The 12,989-nt window shown below is 56.4% G+C and overlaps 1 protein-coding gene across 1 annotated transcript in view; it reads right to left on the minus strand.

Annotated features, from left to right (window-relative positions):
- The window catches only part of SH3TC1 (SH3 domain and tetratricopeptide repeats 1), a 63,583-nt gene extending 62,102 nt beyond the window's left edge, over positions 1-1,481 (minus strand). The window contains exon 1 of the mRNA XM_065544718.2: positions 1,372-1,481. The gene's annotated coding sequence lies outside the window, so the exon portion shown is untranslated. The remainder of the gene's footprint in view (positions 1-1,371) is intronic.
- Between the last annotated feature and the right edge of the window lie 11,508 nt (positions 1,482-12,989).

Consider the following 12,989-nt stretch of genomic DNA (forward strand, 5'->3'; position numbering starts at 1 on the left):
GTGTTGGGAGAGTGAACTTTTAAGGCCCAAAGACACCCAAGCGTCACCGCGGGATCCTATCCAAGCCTGGAGCTGCCTGCTTGGGTGACACCCTGGGGCTGCTTGCCATGGGCCTCGGGCCAGCCCGGAAGCCTCCCTGGGCCACGCCTCCCTGCACTGTACAGGGACTGAGTTCATCACAGAGATGCGTGGGGCAGGGCCAGTTTCTGGTAATTGTCCCCACAGCACCAGGAAACTGAGGCAGGGCTTTGGAAGGGCTTCCTAGCCCCAGGCGTGACCTGCCCGTGGTCCTCAGCCAGTCCTGCCACCTTGAACCCTGGCCTTCCTCTGTAAACGAGGGTGAGGATGAGGACGGGCTCCTTCCTGGTGAACAGAACTCACCCGGGGCTGCTGCCACAGAGGGCTCCAGACCATTCTATAACCCCAGTGGGAGAGGGAGGCAAGGTCACCAGGCAGGTGGTATGCTGAGAAACTGAGGCTCACAGAGGCCCCCACACCCTGCCGGGGGCCACAGAGCCCCCTCACCCCCAGGGCAGCCTCTCCTCTGCCCTCCTCTGGGTCGGGCCCCCGTGCCTCTCCTCGCTGCCCTGACAGCCTCTGCATTCAGCCCCCACCTCCTTCAAAACTCACTCCCAAGTCCAGCCCTGAGAGAAGGCAGCCTCATCCCCAGCGGCAGGTGGGAACCCTGGCCCCATGACGGGGACTGAGGCTTCAGAGACGCAGAGAGACACTGGAACCCCTCCGAGACTGCTGACACCGGTGCAGCGGGAGGGCAGGGGCAGCATGAGAGACACAGGGTGCCAGGGAAGCCTGACTCGGGGCCCGCCCAGGGCTCCCGCGCCCTCCAGCGTCACCAGCGCTGCATCGTTTCCATCAACTATGGCTGCTGGCCACCTGCGGACACTGCCCTGGGCACCAGCACCAATGCCTCACCTTACAGATGGAGACACTGAGGCACGAAGGGTGGAATCACTTGGAGGCAAGCCAGGATCAGAACTCCCGGCCACAGCCTCCTGGGACCTCACCTTTCCACCAGGCATCCCGCCCGCCCAGTCGTCGGGATCCTGGGGAGACAGCACCCCCACCTCACCCTGCCACCCTGCCAGCATCCAGCTCCACCCGTCAGGCTCTTGGCCCATTTCTCATACGTGGGAACACCTGGCTGGCCCTTGGCCTGAAACCCCACTCGAGGCAGCACCCGCCCTGCCGCTTCTGGCCAGGTGAGTTTCGAGTCTCGGGTGCACCCTCCCCATGAAAACCCTCTCCAGCCTCATTCGTCTCAACAGGTGACACTGAGCATGGGGCTGGGGGCCTTAGCCTCGCAGGGAGGGCTCTCCAAGCGCAGACCCAGCGAAATGCACTGGAACTTACCCTGCCAGGGAAGGGAGGAGGGGAGGCTGGATCCCGGGCCCACCACCTGCTGCAGGGCCACAGCTGTTGCTATCACAGTTTCTCAGGACAGCACTACAGCCCAGCACCGTACCCGGGCAGGAAGGGGCACATTTTTAGCGAGCCTGGCCTCTGGGCTCCAATCAGATGACCTGGGTGGCCGGCCTGGGTCATTGGCTGTGCTGCTGCGGCCTGCCCCACCCCACCCGGGAAGGGCTGTCTCCTCCCTGACCTTCCTCCTCCTTATCAGCTGTCAGAACTGTCAGCTCTCCTGGGACAGAATTCCCAAGTAGGACGCAGAGGAGCCACCGCAGGGAGCTTGGCACAGGCGCTCCTGGGCCGGTCCAGTCTGCCCAGGGCTTTCAGGGTTTCAGACCACCTCCCGGTCCCTGCTCAGAGAGGAGAGAGGCTGGGACCTAGGAACAGACGCCAGGCCCTGCTCCACCGGGATGAGGAGAAAATGATCAGTCTCGCCCAAGCCTGGTTTCTGGGCAGTCACGGCAGCTAGATGGGAGTCCAGTAAACATTTACGGATCACCTATGGTGTGCTGCGGGGCCCAGTGTAAGGCCAGGAAAGGCGGGCAGGGTCTCTCATGTGGTGGCCAGAGGGACTGGTCCCCAAACTCGCTCAAGATAGAGTCACCTGGGACGTCCTTACAGGTTCAGATTCTTGACTCGGGACCCCCGTATCAGGATCTCCCAGAGTGGGGCCCAGACATCTGGATTTTTAACAAGTTCCCAAGCAATACTTGTCATCGGGTGATTCTGGGAACCTCTGTTCCAAATAGCACTCTTACCTTCAGGTACTCACCAGGGGCCTTGACAGACACAGGCCCCCTGAACCCCCAGGAGCTGGGCACGGCCTCTGTGACTGGCTGTGTGGCACAGGGCAAGTTCCTTAACCTCTCTGTGCCTCCCTTTCCTGGACTTTGTGCTGGAAGAACAATAGGTAGTTGGCCTACCTCATGGGATATTTATGAGGAATAAACGAGTTAATCAATGTTCAGGGCCTAAAACAATGCCCTACACACAAAGACACACAACACAGACACACATGTGCACACATGCATACACATACAGGCACACACAGATACGTGCACACATACACACATGTGTGCACATACACCCACATACACATACACACAGGTGCACTCACACACACGTATACACACATGCACACACAGACACATGCACACACAGAGACACGTGCACACGTGCATACACATACTTGCATGCACACACATACACACATGTGCACATGCATGCTCACACATACACATACACACAAGTGCACTCACACACCTATATACACATACACATGTGCACACATACATATGCGCACACAGACACATGTACACACAGATACACATGCACATATGCATACACATACATGCATGCACACACATATACATACACATAGACACATACACGCATGTGCACATACACATGCATGCAGGTGCATTCACATATATACACATACGTGCGCACAGACACATGTACACACACGTGCACACATGCATACACCAACATGCACACACATACACATAGACACATACATACATGTGCACACATACACACATGCACATACAGGTGCACTCACATATGTACACATATATACACATATACATGCACACACAGAGATACATGTACATTCATGCACACACACACACACACGCACACCCCTGACGTGTATTTTTATCAGGCATCCTGGTGATCCTGACCCAGCCCTGCCAGGTGACTTAGGCTGTGACTCAGTGGGGACAGGGGAAGTGCTGGGCTTGGGGCCTGAGCTGGTCCTCGGGGCTGGGCAGGAGCTGCCCATGCAACGCTTGTTATCTGTGTGAATGAATGAATGAATGAATGAATGAATGAGGTATGAATTGTTTGACATTTTTCTTTGCTTTGAATTAGGAGAGCACTAAATTCGCCTCTATAATGCCCTGCTCGTTGCAATCTGGTAACAACAGTCACTGGGTCTCTGCCCTGTCCCTTGCACTAGAGGCTTCCTTCCCCCACATTCCCTGGGCACTGCTCCAGGACCAGGGATTTCGGACAGGCCCCACCTTGGGAGCTCACGTTCCCGGAGCATCCCCCTCGTCCGTGGCCCTCAGTGCGCTGGGGTGAGGTTTAGAGACTTCCCGGTGTGTTTCCAGCAATAAAGCAGGCACAGGTTTCCCCCGAAAGCCAGACATCCTGCTGTTCTTGAAAACCCAGGAAGCCTGGCCACATGGGGTGACACGTTCAGCCTGCCCCCAGCAGGCGCTGAGTCAGCTTCCGTGGGGTGAGCTCTCTGACCCCATAGTCGTACGGAGGTCCCTGGTGACTGACACCCTGCCGGAGCTGAGCTGTGACCTCAGGAACCTGCCCAGAGCCCTGGAATTCCTGGAGGTCCCCAAGCTCCTGGTGGCCACAGGTGTGTGCCCTGGCCACTAGACCAGGGAGGCCAGGCCTCAGGGCTGAGAAGAGATTAGTCCCAGGCCGCTCTCTACCATGGGCCCTCTGCAGGTCAAGAGCCTGCAGGGGACCAGGGGCCTTGCTGGGTGCTTCTCTTTGTGCCTCTGACTTGGGTGTCAACCCCCCACCCCCACCCCCAAGTGAGGTCTAGTCAGCTGTCCCCGTTTCCAAGGGCAGAGACAGGGTCTAGCAGCCCAGCAGCTTGGACACCTTCTTATTCTGGAAGCCTCAAGCTGGGTCTGCGCCCAGGCACCTCCCACGGCTAAAGTCGCAGAGACTTGGAGCTCTTCTGTGCTAGACGCTCTGACCTCTGCCCTCCCCAGCCCATCATGTCCTCTCCCGGGGTTGAGCCGTGTCAGGAGCCTGCATTTAAAATCCCAGCCTCAGTCTCCCTGTCTGCAGCTGGAAGGGTTTGGCTGGGCATGCTCTGTGCACCTTTCAGCGAGGGTGCGGGGCTGAGTTACTGAGCAGGGACGTCCTACCTGCCAGACTGTGGGGAGGCATTTTCCTTCTTCACCGACACCCCCACGGCTCCAGCGGGCTGAGGGGGGCTGGGATGGTGTGAGAGCCGGAGCTAGACATCTCTGCTCCCTTCTCATTGTCAAGAACTCCCTAACGACAGGAGCGTCCACACCGCGGCAGCCTCCCGGCCTCCTCCTTTTAATCTAAGATGGACTCAGAACTCACATGAGAAGAGGCTTCACTGATGTGTACGAGATGTGTGTGAGGCCAGGCACGGTGGCTCATGCCTGTAATCCCAGCATTCTGGGAGGTTGAGGGGAGAGGATTGCTTGAGCCCAAGAATTTGAGACCAGCCCGAGCAATGTAGTGAGACCTTGTCTCCACAACAAATTCCGGGCATGGTGGCATGTGCCTGCAGTCCCAGCTAGTTGGGAGGCTGAGGTGGGAGTCTCGCTTGAGTCCAGGAGGTAGAGGGTGCAGTGAGCTATGATGGTGCCACTGCACTCCAGCCTGGGTGACAGAGTGGGACCCTGTCTCTAAAACAAACACACAAACAAAAATATGTATAATTCCTTGTGCCTTGGGGACTGGCACTACGGAGCCAGAATTCATTTAAAAACACATGTCTGGACATGGTGGCTCATGCCTATAATCTCAGCACTTTGGGAGGCTGGGATCACAAGGTCAAGAGATCCAGACAATCCTGGCCAACATGGTGAAACCCTGTCTCCATTAAAAATACAAAAATTAGCTGGGTGTGGTGGTGTGCACCTGTAGTCCCAGCTACTCAGGAGGCTGAGGTGAGAGAATCGCTTGAACCCAGGAGGCGGAGGTTGCAGAGAGCCAAGACTGCACCACTGCACTCCAGCCTGGGGGCAGAGTGAGACTCGTCTCAAAAAAACAAAACAAAGAAACAAACCACAAGTGACCTCTGTATTGTCTGACTCTATAAGACTGTTCTAGAAATAAATAAAGCCAAGTGCACTTCCTTTTGGTCAGTCTTGATCCTAAAAGTGCCGGCCAGGCTACCTGCTAGTGCAGAGGCGGACGGAGATTTGACAGGGGCCCCATGAGGCGAGTCTCCCAGGGCTGGGAGGAGTTTGCAGGGCGAGTGAGGGAGTGAGGGGTGAAAGGTGGCCTTGAAGGGCAGGCATGGCCCCCTGCGTGGAGGCCACCCACGAGAGGCTGGAAGATCCCACATAACGATGGACACTGCTAGACCCAGTGTGCTAGCCCCGCAGCGGCTAGCACACTGCTCCTTTGTTTCTCTCTGGGATAAGCAATACAGGCCGGGGCCAGAGCAAGACACAGAGACAGGCAAAGGAAAGGTGGGTGATCTGGCAGGGCAGAGACAGTTGGACCTCCCGAGTGGGGGAATCCCAGCTTCACACTGGCTGAGGGCAATGGGATGGGTAACACTGAGGCCACACAGGACCTGAACTGCGCCCTTCTGACCTGGCCGCAGGAGCTGGACCTCACCTCTCCCCAGGACCCACCCTCTCCAAATCCAGCTTGGGCCCTGATACCAGGGGTCTGCCCAGCCCAGCAGGGAGTCAGGAGCCACTGAGAGTGACGGGCAATGTTCCAGTAGAACAGTGACTGTGTGGGAGGCAATCTCAATGTATTCCCCAAGGCAGATGAGATCTCAAAACATTGTGCTTCCAAAAATGCTCTTAAGAAGAAAAAAGTTTGGCCGGGCGCGGTGGCTCAAGCCTGTAATCCCAGCACTTTGGGAGGCCGAGATGGGCGGATCATGAGGTCAGGAGATCGAGACCATCCTGGCTAATACGGTGAAACCCCGTCTCTACTAAAAAATACAAAAAACTAGCCGGGCGAAGTGGCGGGTGCCTGTAGTCCCAGCTACTCGGGAGGCTGAGGCAGGAGAATGGCGTGAACCCGAGAGGAGGAGCTTGCAGTGAGCTGAGATCCGGCCACTGCACTCCAGCCTGGGTGACAGAGCGAGACTCCGTCTCAAAAAAAAAAAAAAAAAAAAAAGAAGAAAAAAGTTGGACAGAAGAATATGGAAACATTTGCTGTGGTCATCAGAGTGACAGGTTGGAGTGAATAAATGGAATAAATGTTCACTATCCTCTTTCTGTATTTTTCATGTGCATTACTTTTAAAATCAGAAGATGATTATTTTTGCAATCAGAAGAAATGTGATTAGTGTGCTAATAAAAGCCATTTGTTGGTGCATGGTGTTTCTGGGAAAGTTTATAGACAAAATAGGTGTCCCTCTTCAGAGGTCCAGTGCCCCCGGCCCAGCCCAAGCACAGCACACCTTGCACAGGGGATCCTAGGGCCCCGGTCTTCAGCAGCACCTGACTCATGGCCCCCAACTCCCCCCAACAAGTTTGCAATCCTTTAGGCTGTTGCCTGCCTGTGGTGTTTCCCCACAAGCACCCATTGTGAACAAGCATGTGATGGGTTCTGAGAGCCCGGGGCAGCTCTCCCTGGTAGCTTCGAGCAAGTGCCTCCTCGTGTGTGGACAGAGCACCAACCTCTATAGCTCTCCAGACACTTACAGTCCCAGATAGTCGCAGCCTGGAGAGGACGGCCCTGACCCGCCACTGCCCTCTAGCGGAAAATCAGAAAAACAACAGCAGCACCCAGGATTGAGCTCTGGTCTCAGACAGGCGCTAGGCTAAGACCCTCCAGTTCCTCCCCTCAGTGAGAGCGCCCGGAGGGCACGTTCCTAAACCAACCCCTTCCATGGATAGGAGAGGGGCATGGCTTGCCCAGGAAGTGGTGGGCTGGGCTTCATCTGGCTGTCTCCAGTTGTGAGATCCCCAACCCTTAAGCATGTAGTAGTACTGCATTGAACGGCAGATAACGTGCATAGATCTCTGCGATGGAGGGACAGCGTCCGGCGAATGTATCCTGCATGCGCCGACTCAGCTACCACTCCACCTGGCTGACCTGTCTGATCACCAGCGTAGCCTGCGAGGTGGGGGCTGCTGGCTTCACTCTTTAGGGTGGCGAGCTGACAGATGATGCGGGGGTGGGGGGTCCCAGCATCTCCTGCTGGGGAGTGGGATGAACGTGGGGATGGCCCAGGCACTCTGGCCCCGCAGCCTGGACTCCACCATCATACCTGCCTCCCTGGAGGTGTCTTTTGCCATGCCTGTGGCACCAGGTCACGAGTTGATTGCATCAAGGTGAGGCCCTGCACTGGGGCTCAGGTGTCTCTGCCTCTGGACACAGGAAGCTGTTTCATGGAGCAAGAACAGGGGCTTTCAGCCGGAAGACCTGGTTTGCATCCCACCTCCACCAAACCCCCAGTGTGTGACCCTGGGCAGCTGCCCCACCTGAGCCTAGGAGACATCCACAAAGTCAGGACGGGATTACAGAAAGGCCTGGCCTGGCTGGGATTTGTGGATTGATGTCAGAGGAGTGGGCTGTCGGTGCTCACGGTGGCAGCTGCCGGCAAAGACAGAAGACGGAGTGGGTTCCATGCCCTGGCAAGCCCCAGGAGCTGCCTCCACCTGCAGCACCTGTCTCTGCACAGGCTGATGAATTCACCTGGCCCTGATCCTTCCAGCTGTATTTTCTGGAGTCAGACCCTTAACCTCTCTAAGCCTCAGTTTGTTCATCTCACAAATGGGGCTCATGCATGAGCAGGTTCAGAGGTGGATCGTCCCCCAGTGAACCTTCAGATGAGACCACAGACCCTGCCAATGCTGACTGTAACCTCATGAGTGGCCTTCAGCCAGAGGCACCAGATTCCTGACCCACAGAAACTGCAAAAATAAATGCTGTTTTAAGCCACTAAAAATACAGGATTCAACCTCCCTTCCTCCCCAGCCCACACGGAAGCACTGTTTGTGATTAAATGAAGGAAGGCAAGGTGAAGTTCATGGTTCCAGCTGTGACTGTGTGCCAAGCACACTTAGGGTCTGTGCTTCTACTCTGCCATTTGCTGCCTACTGGGGAGGGTGTGGCCTCGTGTGCCTTGGTTTTCTCACCTGTGAAATGGAGCTAGCAGTCTCTGGCTCTGTTGGGAGGAGGTCATGCAGGTGAAGCGCCCAGGACACTCAGTAATTTGAGGGTTGCTCTGGCGTCAGGCCTTTGTCGTGTAGCTGTTGCTGCAGTAGTATCCACTCCCTTCCCCTGCGGCCCCTGGAAAGGCGGCATCTCTTCTGAATAAGAAAACACAGGAAGGTCCCAGGTCTGTTTGTACCTTGGGAGAGCAAATAATAAACAGAGCCTGACTTTCTGGAAGGACAAGGATGAGAGCGATCTGATAAAACACTGGCAGGCCCCCTTGGTCCGCCCAATTCACTAAAAACACTGGGATTAGAATGTACTCCACCTTGGTGTTCCTGGCTCTACCAAAAGCTGCTGTGTGACCTGGGACAGAGCACTCAACCTCTCTGAGCTTGGGTGTCCCCAGCTGTGAAGTGGGTCGGGGTGGACCGGATGACATAAACTTGTGGTGGACCTGCCCTGCTCTCTTCTCTCCTGCCCACCCCTGACTCCTGGAGTCCTCAGTTTCCGTAGTCTGCCTTTTTACCCAAGTTCCAGACTTTACCAAATCAATTGATCGATCGACCTAAAACCTCCAGCTCCTGGCCTGAGGGTGCTTATTGCACAACTTGCTGAAGCCCCTTCTCCTGCGCCATTCCGCCCCTACCAGCCCTGCAAGGCCAGTGCCGGCTCCCTTTTATGGAGGAGGAGCGGCGAGGGCTCAGGAAAAATCTGGGTGTCACAGTTAGTCGGGGTGTGGGGCGGTCTAGTTGGCCTAGTCTGGGTCTCTTGCGCTCCAGAGGGCCACCAGGAAACCCAGCCCGGAGGGAGGCCACAGGCCAGGAAGGGGCCCAGAGACCCCGAGAAAGGTGGGAGAGAGGGGAGGCAGGGCATGGCTAAGCCTTGGGCTATGATGGCCGCTCTTCCTCACCTCTGGCCCTGCCCCCAGAGTCCCTTCTGCCAGGCTGGCTGGCACCTCTGCTTCTGGCCTCCAGCCCCGAGGGGCAGGTGTGGCCACGTTGGCCATGGGCAGCAGCAGGTAGCTTGAGTTCCCCCTGGGTGTGCTCTGCAGCGGAAGGCCCGGGTTAGCAAGCTATGGGGAGTGATTTCCCAGGAAGAAAGGCACAAGTGGGCAGGTGCTGACCCTGGTGTAGTGGATGAACATTCCAGAATCCAGACTCGCCTTGGCAGAGCAACTTCAACCTACCGTGTGCCTTCAGAGCGCACTGCGGGCCTGGTCTCCAGTCCTGGCACTGCCATCTCCAGTTCCGTGACCCTGGGAAGGCCCCTCCCCGAGTCAGCCTCGGTTTCCTCATCTGTGCAAGAGCGATGGTGGTACAGGCTCAGTGAAGGATTCTAGGTAGCCTAAGGGAATGCCGTGTGCCCGGCGTAGGAGGGTGCTTATGTGGCGGTGGCGTTGTTTCAGTACTATTCTTTTTTAAACTTTTATATACAGTAACAGTTACCTTGTTTGGGTTCTCACCATTCTGAGTTTTATCCTGTGTGTCCATCCATTTACTCACCCACCCCCGCAAAAATAAAAGGTAATTTCATCACTTCTTAAAAACAGGTCTTTGTGAATTCAGTGTCTTTCCCGGCGGGCGGTGGAGCTGGTTAAACGGCTCAGACGTCTGGTCCTTGTCCTGTCTGGTTTGTGTGCGCTGGGGTTCCCATGTCTGTTCAGCTTTGATTCCTTTGCAGCGAGGTCAGGAGTGCCCCGTGGGTACACTGCCTGGGACCCTCGTTAGGGTCAGACCCTGAGGCATACTCAGCTTGGGGGTGAGCTGGGAGTTCTCAGCTGCCTGCCTGCGTGATCTCCCAGCACTGGAGGGCAGTTGACACATCAGGGGAGCAGGGATGTGCAGGACTCCCAGGAAACTGAGCTGTCGAGTCAGAGAGCTGGGGGAGCCCCTCTTCCCGCCATCTGCATGTGTGGATGGGGCCGGCTTCATGGCACCTGCTCATGCACTTCACCCTGCGAAACCGTCACCGCCAGCCTGCGGGCTGCGTGTGAACATGCCCATCACGAAGACGAGAAGAGTGAGGCCGGAGAGGGAGTGGCAGTGGGGCAATGGCGACACTGGTCCTGCGGGTCCTGGGCGTTTCTGCTCAGAAACCCACATGGGGACCTCTCCCTGACAAAAGTTCAGAGCCCACTGGTGTCTGCATCTTCTCCCCCACACTTCCCTTTCCTTCTGTGCAAGAAAGCAGATAGTTGGCTATTTGGAGAGTAGGTCGGATTACTCACCATCAGCAAGGACCCCAGCACATCCTCCCACGGCTGCTCACAGCAGCTGGGATGAGCTCAGGATCCTCGGGGCCGGAGGCTAATGTGAGCGAAACATCTCCTGATTTTTCCTTCCCTTTGGCCTTTCTCTTTAAGGATTCCCTGAGAACATGGAGCCCCAATGCCCTCAGGCATCCATCCTCAGAATGAAGCCACCGCCCTGCCCCTGGCATCCACAATGGTCAGGTCCCAAATGTCCCTGGGAGAACTGTGAGCAGAGGGTCCTGTGCGACAGAACCCCAGGCTGGAGGGGTGGCAGGGCTGATCTTCCACTTCCAGCAACTCTGTTTTCCCCCCCTTCCACCCCAGTCTCTTCCTCTGTCATTTCCCCGCATCTCCCTGTTTCTTCCTCTCCGGGTCTTTCTCCTTCCCTCCCTCTCTCTCTCCAGTTGTGTATGTGTGGGTGTCTGTGGTCTCTGTCGGTCTCTCCATCTCTCTCCTGGGTCAAGTCTGCAATTGCTGTTACTCAGACATCTCAGGCACAAAGACTCAGCCACTTGCATTTGCTGAGAGCCCAAGGAGCCCAGCGTCTGCAGCTGGCATTTGAGGCTTCTGGGTACCCGTCCGCCACCCTGGGTTCCTGCTCCCTGCTCCTTCCCTGCCTCAAGCTGTTCCCCCACCCGCACCCCTCTCTGGAAAGCAGAGCTGGAGACCCAGTTCCGGAAGAGGAAGTTTATTTCTAAAGGGCCCAGGGCAACAGGAGTGGGGCTGGGGAGAGGGAGCCGGGAGGGAGGCCCATACGGGGGGCATTGTCTCTGGACTTCTCCCCTGCGGGCACCTGGGGCTTGATGGTCGGGATCGTCAGAGGAGCCGAGCAGAACGTGACTTAGAATTGTCCACTTGCAGGCTGGGCACGTGCCTCTCGCCTGTAATCTCAGCATTTTGGGAGGCCGAGGTGGGTGGATCATCTGAGGTCAGGAGTTCGAGACCAGCCTGGCCAACATGGCGAAACCCAGTCTCTACTAAAAATATAAAAATTAGCCGGGCATGGTGGTGCATGGTGGTGGGCGCCTGTAGTCCCAGCTACTTGGGAGGCTAAAGCAGGAGAATCGCTTGAACCTGGGAGGCAGAGGTTGTGATTAGTTGAGATCTCGCCACTACACTCCAGCCTGGGCAACTGTGAGATGCTGTCTCAAAAAAAATAAAATAAATTGTCCCCTTGCAGCTCGGAAGAGGGGGCCATGCATTCATAGGCTCCCATGCCCCATGGGTCAGTGTGCCTGTGACTGCCAGTTCCCTCTCAGGACTGGGCTGGCATGCCAGGAAGCTCCAAGACCATCCCACGTCGGATGTCAGTGAAGCCAGGGGCGGAATCAGAGAGAGACATGTGCAGGTGGCCAATGCAGCAGTGCAGTCAGATTCTATTTCTGCCTCGCTGGTTTCCCCCACCCGGTCAGGGCTATGGGAAGGTCACCCCTCAGGTGCCCCCACAGTCCACCCCCATGTGGCTCCCCTACTCCTGCCTCAGAAAGTCCCACCATGGGGCCTCCAAGCTGCTCACCATCTCTGCAGACTCCTCGAGGAGGGTCAGCCGGACAAGCCCTGGCCCCACGGCTGCAGGTGATCCCAGGGCTATGGTGGACACCACCATCTCCTCCACCAGCCACTCCCACCGTGCACCCTGGACAGCCCGTCGGTCAGGCTTGGTGACCCACACCCCCAGCTCTAAGGTATCTGAGCCCTGAGTCATTTGTGTCTGCCGGTCAGTAGTGGTTGCAATTGCCTATTTACCATTATCTCTGGGCATGGAAGAACCTAGAAACGCCCCAGTGAAGCTTCTGGGCTGAGGCTCCTCATTCCTCCCTGCTCTCATGGTGAAGGCGCACCTCCAACTCTCATGGTAATAAGAGTAATTTGCAGTCTTCTGCCCCCTCCCTCCCAGTAGAAGAACTCTTCATTGCCTTCCCATCCATTGGGATGAGTAGCCCATTAATAGTCAGGTTCAGGTTCAACGGGTTCAACAGATTTGAGAGAGACTTTATTCCCTCCCTTGGCAGAAACATCGCCATCCTCCTACCCTGAACCAAGACCTCTGATGCCACAGAGCTCAAGACTGAAGCACAAAGGTCACAAGGAGGTCCCTGCAAAGGACAGAGCTTCTGCCCTTTGCTTCCAGGCCCTGTGTGCTGTCTGTTGGTTTGGTGCACATGCTGTGTCCTGTGAACTAGAACCCTCAGCCCTCAGCACACAGCACAGAAGGCTGAGCCTCAGGTGGGTCATTCTAGCACCCGACAGCTGTCCTGAGATGGGGTGTGTGGAAGGACAAGTGAGCCCTGTGGTCAGGAGCTCATTATCTCACTGTCTTAGTTGCAAAATGGGACATTTGGTCTGAGCCCCCTCCCCAGGAAGTTGCATAGACAATACTATCCATTGTCATTAGTAAATAAGTCCTGATCACAGTCTGCAAGACTTTTTGCCAGCCTGCATTGGG

This window comes from Macaca fascicularis, chromosome 5 (assembly GCF_037993035.2).
Source record: "Macaca fascicularis isolate 582-1 chromosome 5, T2T-MFA8v1.1".
NCBI classification, from domain to species: Eukaryota; Metazoa; Chordata; class Mammalia; order Primates; family Cercopithecidae; genus Macaca; species Macaca fascicularis.